Source organism: Perca fluviatilis, chromosome 18 (assembly GCF_010015445.1).
Source record: "Perca fluviatilis chromosome 18, GENO_Pfluv_1.0, whole genome shotgun sequence".
In the NCBI taxonomy this organism is placed as follows: Eukaryota; Metazoa; Chordata; class Actinopteri; order Perciformes; family Percidae; genus Perca; species Perca fluviatilis.
The window spans coordinates 17,430,007-17,444,748 of NC_053129.1; the positions used below are offsets into that span (position 1 = coordinate 17,430,007).

The 14,742-nt window shown below is 39.5% G+C and overlaps 1 long non-coding RNA gene across 2 annotated transcripts in view; it reads left to right on the plus strand.

The window, feature by feature from the left end:
• Positions 1-13: 13 nt before the first annotated feature.
• The window catches only part of LOC120546618, a 17,784-nt gene continuing 3,055 nt past the window's right edge, over positions 14-14,742 (plus strand). The window contains exons 1-2 of one of the 2 annotated variants that reach the window (XR_005636901.1): positions 14-4,659; positions 14,000-14,742. The exon at positions 14,000-14,742 is cut by the window's right edge and continues 3,055 nt beyond it. This is a non-coding gene — a long non-coding RNA (uncharacterized LOC120546618). Of the gene's footprint in view, positions 4,660-12,422; positions 13,728-13,999 lie in introns of those variants that run through there. The other variant, XR_005636900.1, reaches the window with a different exon arrangement.

Genomic DNA, 14,742 nt, shown 5'->3' on the forward strand with positions numbered 1-14,742 from the left:
CTAGACTATCTGTCCGTTCTGAGTTTTCTGTTGCACGATTAAAACAGCCTTTGAACGTACACGTTCCACCAAGACAAATTCCTTCCCGATGCTATTTTGCAGCGGCACCGTGGTTCCGTCCGGTGCTTAACGCCATCCAAGACGATTGTGATTGGTTTAAAGAAATGCCAATAAACCAGAGCATGTTTCTCTCCCATCCCGAAATGCTGTGTGGACTAGCCAGACCCTCCTCCGCGGCGCTGTGGAGGAAGGTCTGGCAAAGCGAGACTAGTGTTCATGTAATGGGTATTAACAGTATATTCTGTACACACTGTGATGTACGACCTCAGCACTTCACATGCCAAAATCTTAGCAATGTATTAACCTTTTTATTGGGTATAGATATTGGGAAATGTAACTCTTACACTGGTGTTACCTTTGTGACAACTCAATGGGTGCATTTATTTATCTGATAACCTTATAAGCTCGTCTACAACAAAGCCTTAACAGCAACTTGGTCTGTCTGTGAAACACAATTTGTGTGATGTCGTTTTATCATTTTCTGGACAAGCTTTCTTACACTTAACCCTTTCTTCCTGTTTTTCAACAGCCATACCAGCATACTGAGACACACACACACACACACACACACACACACACACACACACACACACACACACACACACACACTTACAGTAGTGTGGCAGCTTGTTTCCTGTTTTATCTTTCACCCAGTATCAGGTTTAGATTGGGTCTTAGACCCAGTGAGCATTGCCAAGGTGCCAATGTACTGTTCTGACTGACATTGACTCACTGCTGTTACCTCTCTACAGCTATTACAGTACTTCCTTTTTACACTTGCTGTACTGTGTGCACTGCATCGTATGTCACGTAAAGCCAATTAGTAATTGCAAAAACCTCTAATTCTAACTTCTAATTCATAATACATTGCAGTGAGTATCAAGACAATTAAGAAAACTATATAGCATCTTTAATATAAAAAAAAATATGTACAATTCATTGTCTTAATGTTACTAAACTGATCAATATGGAGCTGATATAACCTAAAACAAAGCATATAAAGAATTTGTAAATACTACTTGGTCCAAATGTAAAATATATCGCTATAAAATGGCTCTTTTTTTAACCACTCTGCTCTAAATATGTATAGTTAAGGTTGTCACGTTTAAGATTCCCATCTGGCATGGTCGAGGCTGTGTACTGTACACGGTGCTAACAGAAGCCGGAGCCATAACCTGAGCTTTATGATTCCACCAACCCAGCCAACACACAGTGTATTCTTCATACAATGTAATACTATAAAACTATTACAGATACTGTTTATTGACAAAAGTGTCGAAACAATTATATAACAATTTCTTACAAAGTTAAGTCACTGGCCGAGTTGTAAGAAAGTGGCCATATTCATATCTATCTATGTTAATAAGTAAATTAATGTCTTAACTATAGCACTCTATTGGCTTTGCTGAAACTACCACTATATATAAGCTGTGATATTGTCTAAAGTACAAACTGTTGTCACTGTGTTTGACTTCTCTCCTGTTATGGGGAATCATTTCTCAGCGGTTACTAAGAATAAACCATGTACTCAGAACACCACTGTATCGTACCTAAAACCGGTTGCCTTGTATTTCAATACCTCTCAGAATCAGAACTGATACAGGGTCAGTGAGCCATACTGGTTTCACTAACAAGTACAAATGTGTACTGTATGTGTTTAATACAGGTTTTCATGCCAGAGTGATTATTATATCTGATTCACTATAATTATTATCGTATTAAAAAGATGTTTGTCTCATGAAATCTGTTAATTTACTGTGACAGTTTAAAGAGATTTGTTTAGGCCTACCTGGTATTATATATACAGTACAGTAGCTTCTATCATGAGGTCGGACAAAAAAAAGTTATGTTTTCTGTTTTTTTACCCCCTTAAAGGGCCATACATGTTCAAAAGTAAGCACTGTGCTCAATTAACTAATCATGTGGTGCAATTTCACCCCAAATTTAACTGTGCGTGTCCAATAGTATAATCTCCATCTTCACATATAGATTAGATAATTATCCCAGTGCCCAACACTCAGAAGTAAGTAGAACACATCCTTTATCTTTTGGTGGGTTTGAGTCCAATCTAGTGCTGCTATTACTGAGAGAAGTTTAAATGCTGTTTTTTTTTTCTCTGTATTTTGATCATTTGTTTTCGAGTATGATCAGCACAGAGACTAATGCACCGTGTGAGAAAATGATTATGGCTGCTGTGGAGAAAACAATCTCACTACAAGGTTAGTTTAGTGTTTAAGTTTTTAGTGGATCTGGAGATTATGTTTATACTCCCATTTTTTCTGAATACTTTAAACACTTCTTGTCCATGTTTGCTTTAAAAAGCTGAAAGTACATTCTTGACCAAACAGTTTCAAAATATGCGCCCGGATAGCTCAGTTGATGGAGCGGGCTCCCTTATGTGGAGGTTTGCTCCTCGACGCAGCGGGCTGGGTTAGACTCCGACCTGCGGCCCTTTGCTGCATGTCATTCCCACTCTCTCTCCCCTTTCATGTCTTCTGCTGTCCTATCAAAAAAAAGACTGAAAATGCCCCAAAAAAAATCTTTAAAATAAATAAATAAATAAAAAAGTTAATTTCTAATAGCTGTTTTTATGGCCTTCAATCATATCACATGAACATTTCTATTCTTTCTCTGGCAACGATAGCTACTGGTAGTAGCAGATAGCTAAAGTACATGCTAGCTACCTTAATGTCTTAAGGTAAAGTAATCTTATGCTTAATAAGTTTGATAGAATTATTAAATGAACCCCTTCGAATGAAGCCTATGGTGTCCAAAATGAATACATGTACTGGTGAGTTAATAAGATGTTTGCCATCTGAATTTTTGAATGTACATTTCTGTTCTGACAACCAACCTCTGAGCACTGTGAACAATAAAATAAATCTTTTTCAATTAACACCCAATGCATTATTAGGTAGCCCATGTGTATTTGTGTGTTAAAATTTGACTGAATTCAGGTGGCTGCAGGAGACAAACAGCTCATCTTCCAGATAAAATGTTTGACCACTAGAGGGCAATACAATCATTTCACTGGTATTGTGCATGAAAGAAAAGCTCCTCCTGATAGGGGGCACACTATTGGTGCCTCTCCCTGCTGCTTTGTTTACAGTATCAATACAATAGTCAACATGTGAATCAACATGATGATTTATGTGATGTTAGCGTAGCTGGGGGCTATGAGCTGATGTATTAACAGAAAACTTTAAGGAAGGGAGAAAGACAGGCTGAAGTCAAACAGCGTTAAGTTGCGCGTAGTTGTAGTTTGCAGGACAAACAACAGAACATGAAGCTTGAATGAGTCACACTGTTGAATCATGAAACTGCATACTGAGATATTGCTGGAAGTTTTTTTTTGCTGACATTTCGTCACCAGTTTAATAGAAAACTTTTACAGAACATGAGGCAGGAAATGTAAAAAGAAAATTATGACAAAGGAATATAAATGTCAAGAGTATTTATGGAGATTTAGTATTCAAAGAGAAGAATAAAGACAAGTGAGGCTAATGTAAATACAGGCTTGAAAAAGAGGGAAAGCACATAGACCAAGAGATAATGATAGTGTAGTGAGCAGAGAAGTTGTACAGAGCCTGTGTTTCCCTCCCTCATTTGTATATCTCTGATTTGCAATGCAAAAGAGGCTTGTAGATTGTGACAGAAGTCCACTTGTGCTTGGTCACCTATTAAATTAAATCACATTGCACTGTACTGCTTGACTCTTCTAAATCATCTTGTCGAGCTGCAGAGGCCCAGCTGTTTCGAATGCTACAACTCAACTCTTTCCACTGCTGTGGAACTTTCTGAGTACTGCTTTGGGTATACAGTATGTGAGTACACGCAATCCAAAACAAGATAGAAGTTTTGTTTTTGAAGGCCTAAATCTATTCATCAGACCATGACATCTGACATCCATTCATGCTGATAATTCTGTCTTTCCTTCTTACTGTCTCCCACTCAAACACATACATGATTCCACTCAGTCAGTCAGTATTCATTTAGCATTGTGTCACTGTAAATATTGACACTGCAAACAGAGCCCCCTCATTTACCCCTTAAAAGGCAGTCAGCCAATGACTCCCTCTGTAAAAACATGTGCCCCATAGTGCCGATAACCATCTACCTACAAGTGCAAAACTGGAAAAGGTTTTGGCAATTTTCACCAATAGCTGTGTGAACGTAACAGGAATCAACAACCCGGCTCATAGGCTGCAACAAAGTTAAAATAGACATTTATCCATAGATACCATACTAAAAAACAGAAGTAAAATCAGTAGTAGAAAACGTAGTAGACTACATTTTCTACTTGTTTTAAAACCAAAATGATCTCTGTCCACTCTACACAAGCGCTTCAGCTCCGTAGCATAGGCTAACTATTCTCTGTCCAAATTAACATGTCTGACAGCGTATCACATAACCCTTCGCATACACTGGGCATGTGCGTGCCGGTGTAAACAGGAAGCAGATTGTCTAACGTCACTCTGCGGTTGAAAATCATGGATGTATAAGTTGAAAATACAGAAAATACTTTGGAGAAAGAACAATGGCAAAAAGAAAGACCAGGGATTTATTTGCTTGGACCGACGAGGTGAAACTGCAAAAAAGGTATGGAACATTGAGCCTACCTAACCGATTGCCTGACGTGCGGCGTTGTTTCAAAAGGTCTCCATTTCTGCCCGTCCAGACTACAAAGCAACCCCAGAGTTTTCAAACCAAAACGGGGTCAGTTTTTCCAAATATCTCCGTTTTAGTGGCTTGGAAATGGCCGAGTATGTGTGGATACGAGGCATAAACGTAGCAAAATATGTCACACGTGTGAATGCTCCATTGTATGGAATACACCTTATGGTTTGTTTTTACCTAAAAAGAAAGAGCAGTTAATCTGAGCAGAAAATGTCAAGTGAACTCTGAAACCTCCACTGCTGTGAGATGAAGAGTAGAGGCTGAAAGAAAGTGAAAAATGAAACTTGTGGTGTACATGTGCTGTGTCTGTCTCACCTTGCCTGTCTGGCTACTGTGTTCTGCACTGAAAGGGTTAATCTCTTGTTAATCATATCCCTGCTTTATGTACAGTGTGTGCTCCCTTTCTTTGTATTAGCTTTCTTTATGTCAGCATAATGCAATCCATTGCATTGCAATAATACTTTTCGTGTGTCTCTGTTATTCTGTCCACCCCTTGTACATGCAGCAAGAAGAGGTAGAGCATGTGAGACACAATTATGTGATGTATTTCATGCTTTACATGTCACCATGTAGACCACCAAATGAGCTATTTTATTCTCAATTTCAAATAAAGAGGAACTACTGTATTCCTCCACAGTGCTGTGGGAGTGGGCCACTCTGGTTTTCTCTGACCGCACAGAAAAAAGAACACTGAACTTAAAGGGGAACTATGTCGTTTTTTTAGCTTACGGTAATTTACCTTAACTGAACAGCTTCGGAGTCATTGGAATGGTTATATGACTTTTTTCGAGTTGAATGGTGGTCGTCTCGCTTCTCTCCTAGTGAGCGGAAAAACCACCCTTGCAACTTTTGGCCGGCTAGACGCCGGCCTCAGCGTCAGGAAGTATCGCGTGATACCAGGTCTCGTGATGTAACAAATTGCTTCACGGCACTGCACACATACACCCATTCAGTAACCGGCTAACAAGGTAGTGATGGAGTTTTTCACACTATCGTCATGGCTGAGCCGGCAAAAAATAAGCAGAAAGCTAGGAAAGCACTGTCGGAGGAACACTGAAAGAGGAAACAGACTGACCGAGCGAGGAGTCAGACACAATAAACATAGGAGCTGCCAAATATCTATTCCGAAGCTGTAGGGGGAGCTCTATAGAGAAACCTGCGAGCCAAAAGCAAGAAAACAGCAAAGAAATGGCCAAAACTGCATAGCGCCTCTTTAAATGTAGCCTTAATCCTGTGGCCGGTAGAGGTGATATTGGTGATTCTGTGCACTTCCTTATCCCCAATTACTGGATCTGGATCTCAGAAAAAAATTATAAAATGATGCACAACAATAGTGCAAATGAATCAGTGAAACAAATAGATACACACTATCTACATTTAACCAAACTTTGAAGTTAAAGGAAAATTTAGGGTGAATAAAGAAAGAACTTCTGACCTCCAGACACTAAGCATCAAATGGTAACTTTTCAAGTTCCAATTTTCTCTAATAATTTGTACATATTTTAATAATTAAAACTTTGCATTCACATCTGTACAGATGTAGACTACAATTTGTTGTAAACTGGATTTAGCAGGTGACACTCCACTACATCCCTGCATTTGAGTGTCTCTGCGCAGCAGGTGGTTTCCACGCAGCACTCTGTGTCGTGGAATGACTAAAGCGTACACTTAGGGGAAATAAAGGGTTAATTTGTCATGCAGTATTGAGATCTCTGACATGCAACACCCACACATTCACAAACACTCAAATACTGTATGTACAGGATCAATATCCAGGAGCAAAACTCGTTTGCACCTCTGACTGTGTGTTTGCGTAAAGATCTTATCCTACTTTCTTAACCACTATCCCACTGCTGTAACACTGACCAAGTGATAAACAGCCCTCAGGTAATGTAGAAGCACACCTGCCACATTTCACCTGCTCCATTTCTGTGTGTGTGTGTGTGTGTGTGTGTGTGTGTGTGTGTGTGTGTGTGTGTGTGTGTGTGTGTGTGTGTGTGTGTGTGTGTGTGTGTGTGTGTGTGTGAACCATGGATAGTGAGTACTGTACATCTTAGCACAGTCATTTGTGTTCATATTTTCACTGTGTGGTTATTTTGTGTTTTTTGGGGGATTAATGTGTGCGTATGCACAGATTTGTTGGCTGCTTTGGGCAATTTGCATACTGCAAAAATGTGTAGGGAACGTGTGGGCAGATGGGAGAGCTTTCAGCATATGAAAAGCACATAATGTACATTAGGGGTTTTCAGTATTTTTTTGACCATTTGACACAAGTCCCAGCAACAGATTATTATGCAAGTGGCTGCAGCCTGATCACACTGAGGGCCTGGCTAGATGTTCATGTTCAAAAGAAAAAAGGTGCAGCAACCTGCAGTGACTTGCTCATTATCACATAAAATGATAAATGTTTTTGCACCATTTGTCACCAATATATATATGTGGGTTGTTATCGGTTTCCTGTGTTTTCCTGATTTTTATCTTATTCAAATCTATACTCTGGTAGTGACATGTGACCTTTGCACTACAACCCACACATGTATAGTGATAAAAACAATATCTACATGGTTTGAGAACTTCACATGTACTGATGGAATATATATTTAGTTTAAGGACTACTCCAGTGATTTATTATTGCACTTCCATAAAGTCGTGGAACTCAAAAGAGGAACAAAATGTCAATATTAAAGCAAAAAATTATGCTGACTTTTAGTCCCTGGAATGGGTCAAGCTCGGAAAATGCTGGACCCTGAAATTCCCCTGATGCACGTGAATAACATTATGGTGGCATTATTAGTGTTATTTTTAAGGTATTTTTCATTCTTCTTCTTCTTCACAGGCTGTGTACTCACTGCTTGTGAAATACATGCTATTCCCTCTAATTTTTTTTTCTTGTAGGCTTCAAACTCAAAATTCTTTGAAGAAAAAGACAAAATACTTAAGATTATTTCTTCTAGAGTGGTGGCCCTCCAAATCATTGTAATAGGGGCCTTTAACTGTTTTATTGCATATATTCACTGTATACAAGAAGCCAAATCTCCACTGGTCTGTGCAATTCCTCTTCAGGCCCGCTGAGCAGCTTCCTGTAAGTCACGTCTCCTCTTGTTATTACAAGTACAGGCCAACCTGCTTGTCCTGTTCCTTTGTCTCAGCATTATTATTCAAAATATATTGCTATCAAAGACACAATTACACAGGCTCAGTAATATTGTTGCTGCTGTAAACAAGGCTTTAAGTGCTGGATTAAACCATGCATGCCAGTGTTTATTTAGTCTATATTTGGGGGATGTGCCTCTGAACTGTTTATGTTTTGCACGGGCAAATTGTATGGTTGGGTAGTGTTGATAGTTTTAAAAAAAATGCACATTTAAATCCAGAAAATTTCCTCCAAGAGCACCTCAAATTAACCACTTTTCTATTTTTCATGTTTCTTGTTTTTGCAGAGAGTTGTGTTCATGTTTGTATCGCAAAATACCCTTAACTCCAGGATATACTCTAAAAGCAAAGTGTAATACTTATTATAGTGTATCAGTAATATTTTACTGTATATTAAAGGACATAATCTTTGACATGAAGGTAGACAGGCAGCCGTGGCTTGAACATGAGACTAATGTGAAGCCTGTTGAGGATGCTATCAAATTCCTAATTACCCAAAATAGAGGAAAATTAGCCTCAATAGTATTCTAATTTAAGGACCCTGTGGCCAATTGGCCAATTGGCCACAGGGCAATCACATTTGCATATTCAAAATGTCACCCAGTCAATTCAAGGAGGCTCCATTCACATCAAGGCAGTGGCCTTTATGGAGGGTGTCCCTATAACTTCCAACTCACTCTGCAGATTTTACATCTGCAAAAAGCTGATTCATAAATGTGCACAAACACATTCATTTTTTTTCATAATAGTTGTTTTTAATTTAAGTTTTTGATATCTACAGTAAGTCATTAATATCAGAGGTAGCATGTGTAATATAAGTATTGCAGTGATTTCCAACAGCTTATTTAAATATATATATACTGTATACACACACACGCACGCACGCACGCGCGCACACACACACACATTTATGTTAAATAGCATAATAATCAACGAAATACAATTACAAATCTGCGTGTTGTGGATTTTTAGTTAAAGCTGCTGTAGGTAAGATTGTGAAGATCCAGGACTTTGCCAACAAATTTGAACATCGACAACTTCTCAGTCCCTCCCCCCTTTCTGCTGAGGTCCAAACGGTCTCCTAAGCCCCTCCCACGCAAGGGGGTTTGACAGCTGCCTAGGCATGTCAGACAGCATTTTCAATAACTAACTAAAACACTAACACAATGTTAACTTTACTCACCAACAGTAAAACGATGCTAACTAGCAGGCTACCGTTAGCCATTTCAGCATCATATCAGACGGACCACTGTGCAAACGTTACTATTATCCTCACCAACGTAGCTTTGTGGACTTTCGACTACTAATAACCAAGTGAAAGATAAATCGTTCATGGTAATTATGTTACCTGTCGAGAAGAAATGTGGCTACGTCTGCATCGTTGTTCAGATCTTTAAAATCCCGGAGCTCACGCCACCTCTGAAAAGCCACTTCACCCGAGTTTTGGGAAACTTTTCTGCAGCTCGTGCGCGGGGAAGGGGGAGGGGAGAACGCTATATATGCGTGTGCGTGTCTAAGCAGTGATTGACAGGCAGATAGACACCCCCTGTGGCCCTGATTGGAGAAAATCAACCCGGGAGCGGTGGAATTTTGCCAATCGCACTACAGGCTGTAGGTGGTACCAGAGGAGCTGGATTTTTTTTATATTACATAATTCATGTAGTTCTACTGGAACATAGGGTCAGTTTCAGCAAATATGAAAGTTAGTTTTATAAGACTTACTTACTGCATCTTTAATGTATTGTTTCAATAACTAGTTAGCTACCAGCTTCAATAACCTGGCAAGCGAGCAATGAAGTTAATTCGGTTAAAGTAATAAAAAAAATGGTCAGGCAAATGGATGATTTATTATACCTCTAAGTTTGCTTATGAGCACCTAAAACTCCAACATGGAAATGTGACCTTTTGACCTTAACATGAGGATCATGATCATGGGTCTGAAATTGAAGCCCCCAAAGGGCAGCAAGATCTTGACCCCTCACGCATCAATTAGCAGAAAGCAAAGACAACATTTCCATCTCGATCAACAATGCATCTTCAAGCAAATCAAATTACAGTGACGACTTTTATTTCAGGAATCTGCCCTGAGGCTGATTTGGGTGGGATACATTGAGAATATCAGTACAGTGTTTTATCTCTGATATAAGTTTGGACACAGATGTGTGCGTGGGAAGCTTACTGTGTAATGTATTTTGTATGCATCTGCGCAGCTGCAATGCATCCATTTGACCAATCCCAGAAATCAGTGTGATAAAACCATTGTGAGCATGTCCAACAATGTTAAACTGTACTAAGCTATCTTCTAAAAATCCCACCTGACCTTTTTTTCTTGGAAGGGATTTGGGAGTCTCCCAGGAGAGGGGAATTCTGGGGGAGATTGCTCTCCAAAGTTACACCCCTACTCTCCCATGCATCTCATTTGACTGGCAAATATCTATGCAAATGCCAGTGAGTTACACACAGAGAGAGGTTGGTGACTGAGTGTACCTGCATGCTCCATCTTGCCCCCTCAGATCCCTCGTTGTCCCAGGACTAACAAAAGTTTTTCTTGTAATGAAAATATACCCAGGCGATACATCACATTTTGCATACAAGATTGGATAAGATATGGGAATAACGTGAGGTGTGTGTGTGTGTGTGTGTGTGTGTGTGTGTGTGTGTGTGTGTGTGTGTGTGTGTGTGTGTGTGTGTGTGTGTGTGTGTGTCCATTGAGTGGTCCGTGTTGCGTCACAAAAACAGTGAGTGACACATGTACCTTCCTCTTTCTAGTTGCAAAACAACTCTTCTTGTTCTCTCTCCTCTTCTGCGTGTGTATTTGTGTGTGTGTGTGTGTGTGTGCGCGCATCTTTCTTCATTCATATGCAGCTTAGTAGTAAGTAGCGCTGGTAGTGAAAACTGTGAGGAAGTTGTCACAAAGAGGGGAAGTGTGTAGTAAAAATGTCAAGATATGTCAAGTATTGTTCACCTCATTGAAAGAGAATTTCCCCTTTTCTCTTCTGCCGTGCGTGTGTGTGTGTGTGTGTGTGGGTGGGTGGGTGTGTGTGTGTGTGTGTTGCAGAAAGAGGGATACACCTAATACATATTAAATAACTGGATATTGCTTTTGTTGTTGTTCCTCCTGCATCAAACTTCCTCCAATTAAGTTCTCCATGGGGTGATTATACAAAAAATAAAGATGATTTCCCTTTTCTTTTTTTTTTTTAACTAAACTGCTTCCCAGTAAAACTTAAATTAATTTACTTTCATTTTTGACTTCCTAACAACACACACACTTCCAAACTTTTAATCTGACTTTTGCTGACCTTCCCCACTAGTAAAGAGAAAGAGAGGTGCTGTAGCTTACAAGAAAGCAAGTACGCTGGCTGGTGTATGGGAAAATGTTTAAAATGTGTGGAACTAGGTGAAACAGAAAAGGCCTCCTAACATATGTGAGTTTGATGTGTAATGTCACTTGCCTACGCGCTAGTATTCAAACATGCATGTGTGTGTGTTTGTGTCTGAAAGACTTAGAAAGACCTTTTACAGCATCCCTCATACTCGTGCCCAAGCTGATATCACTCACTTTCTGCCGTCTTCTCCTGTCCATTCTCACTGCATCTGTTCATTCAGACCCAAGTCCCATTTGAACAATCACATGTCTTGCCTCTATGACAGCAGGTTTTTCACCACCACTTTTGAGCATAGTTTAAAGACCCATTTTTTCCTAGGCAAAGTTTCACCATGAATTGTCCCCTAATCCTTCTAGAGAGGTATGTAATATGTATTTTTTATATTAATGAAATACTTTGCGAGACGTGGTTTTAAATTTAATATATGAATTTATGTTGGTGGCTAAAACAAAGTTTACTTTGCTTCTCCATCTCCATGTTACAGTTATTTATCTTATATAGCAACAGATACATACATTACCTCATCGCTATGCATCCTGCAAACAGCTGTTTAAAAAGAAAAAATTATGTTAAAAATAAGTTGCGTCTTTCTTTCACTCTTTTCCAAAACAAATGCACCCGCTAGCCAGATTGAGATCTTTATGACAAGAGGCAGTGGTGTTCATGGAAATACTACCTCTTTTTTCCACAGGGGCCGCCAAAATCTACACAAAATGAAAGTTCCTTGTAGTTGCTTTAGTGCCCTGCCACACAAAACCGTTTTTACTTGCATTTTTTGAAATATGTTAGGTTCATATGCGTTTGTGTTATGTTGCGAATGTGAAAATGAACTGCTACTGTACCTCCTCTGTCAGATCTAGCCACTGAAAAGAAATAAGCAGAGAAATCAGGCCAATTACAAAAGCTGGTCAGTCTGACATCATATTGCCTGAACTCATTACTATTAATGAGCTCGCCCAGTTGCGCTGGGTAAAGGATGCTTATAGCCAGGCTCTCATTGGCTAGTTGTTAGCCAATCAGAGCCAAGCAACTTAGCTCGTTGAATATTAATGAGAACTGGCACAAATCGAGCTGAGTCTACCTGCAGGCTTTCTATACCATGCTAGAATGGCTTGAAACAAGGTAACCAAGGCATTTTTTCCACAAAAAATGTTACAGAGTCCATGGTAGAACTTCAGACATTACCACAAAGTATTGAAATATGTGTGGCAGGGCACCTTTAACACCCATATTGTGGAGTTGTTGAGAAATTATCCTCTGGACTTGGTCATAGTGACGTAAAAATAACGTGAATCGGTGTGTTATGCAGTTAATAACTCTGTTAATTTATAAAGATGTATTCTATATGCTTTGTTCAAAATATCCTTTAAAAACCATTGTAACATGGACATCTGCATTCATTTCTGCACTGTTCAACATCGGAAACTAAATGCACGTACAGCTGGAGACCACACTTTCCTTCTCACTCTCCTTGATTTCCTTCCTTGAAGAAGATACCGCTTACTGAAAATCATGTGACTTCAGGAAAAGTCATTCACTTAACTTGCCTGGGGAGTTTGATACGTAAGGGCTGGCAGCAGATGTACTCTAGAGATACAATGAATGAATGAATAATTTTATTATTGTGTCAACATAAATTAAACAAATAAACCTTGTCTTTTTTGGAATGCTTTTGAGACAAAAGTCACCAACTTATATCCATTAATTTAAACAACATTAAATGCAAATGTATTGGATCTTTTGATTGTTAATACTGCTTTAATTATCACAAAGGCCATTGCAAGATGCCTCTATGAATTGACTACCTTCCTCAATTAAGGAAGGATGATTAAAAACCCAGTGATGTAAGAAAAGAGCAGAAAAGAAACCGGGTCAGGGAGAAGTAGTAGCACATGTGTTGTGTACAACCAAAACCTCAGAATCCAGCTGAGCGAGAACAGGCGAGCGTTTCCTAACACCGTGGCGAGTCCTGACACGATGCCTGATCGTGACACTCAGCCGGGGATGGGATCGCAGAACAGGGAGTGAGACTAGACCCAGAAAAACGGGATTCCACTCTCACTCCCTGCTCACGGGGCAACATACCTCTCCTAAGAGTTTCCCACGAGAAAAACCTCCGGCGTTTTTCGGTCTAGGTAGAAGCAAGAAAAAAAAGAGAGACAGGGAGATAGATATATAGATAGATTATAATTGGAGCAGCATGGGAAGACTAGGGGCATGTTTCGTTGTATTACAGGGGTGGGTGGGGTGAGGTTCTGACAGCAGACACACTCAGAGGGATTAGGTGTGAGCTTCATGAGAAAAACCACTGATAAGCATCAGCTGGGCATCTCTGGACCACAAGGTTTTCATAACTGTCTACTAAGTTTTGTTCAGCTTGGAGACGGGATAACCCTGTGGCTTTATCAACATGTCAGGGTGAGAAACCAGGAGAACACCTGAGTCAATGTGAGTGGTTAAGTACACCTTTAAAGCTGTTTAACATGTAGACAAACAAATACACATATGTACAATATACTATAGGGTGTGGTTCATTCTCCTGCCAATTGCATCTCATGTTACCCACTAATGTAGCAGGAATTGCCGGTGATGTGACTTTTTTTTTTTAATGTCTGCTCTCTTCTTTCCTTCCTCCTCCCAACGCCTCCATCCATCCCTCAGTGCCTTTGTTGGGAGGATGAAGTCATAGCTGTCAAACCTGTTCTTTGTCTTCATTTCAGATGGATCTGGAGGGATTTCTTTTCTTCACCACCTCTTCCTGCTCATACAGGAACATACAGGGGAATTATTATGAGTAAGTTGATTATTAGACCTTTAATCCCTGTATATGTATATATACTGTGAATGCCCCATCAATTAAGTACATACTCTAAGGGGTGAGTTCAAGCTATTGTTGACTCAGCCAAGATGCCCTCAAACCAGGCTACTGACCGACCTTTGACCTACCTACTCAGGGAGCAACTAAAACAAGAACTCTAAAACTCTAAAAGTATTATCAGCAAACTCTACTTAACGGCAGGGTTTGTAATGTTGACAGGCTAGCAAGATTTGAAAGTAGCATCTCGTCTAACCCCTCCCCTGTCCTCGGGGCTCCCCCCAAAATAGTCAAGATGGAGTCTTTTAACTATTTCTTTTAACTTTTGGGTACTTTTATCTGTAACAATGCATCATATTTTAGAAGCTGCTCTTTTATTTTGGATGAAACGATATACCTGTCAAATAAACGTAGTGGAGTAGAAGTATAAAGTAGCACAAAAGAAAATACTCAAGTAAAGTACCTCATAATTGTACTTAAGTACAGTACTTAAAGTAAATACTACTGTCACCACTGATTGTTTTAAAATCCTTAATGAACTGGTAAGACATCACATTTTATTTACTTACTCACTAAAGGGAAAACGTGTCTCCTAGCCAAGAAGAAATTTTCCATTGTAGGGCTGACTCACTCTTTGCATCTTATTTG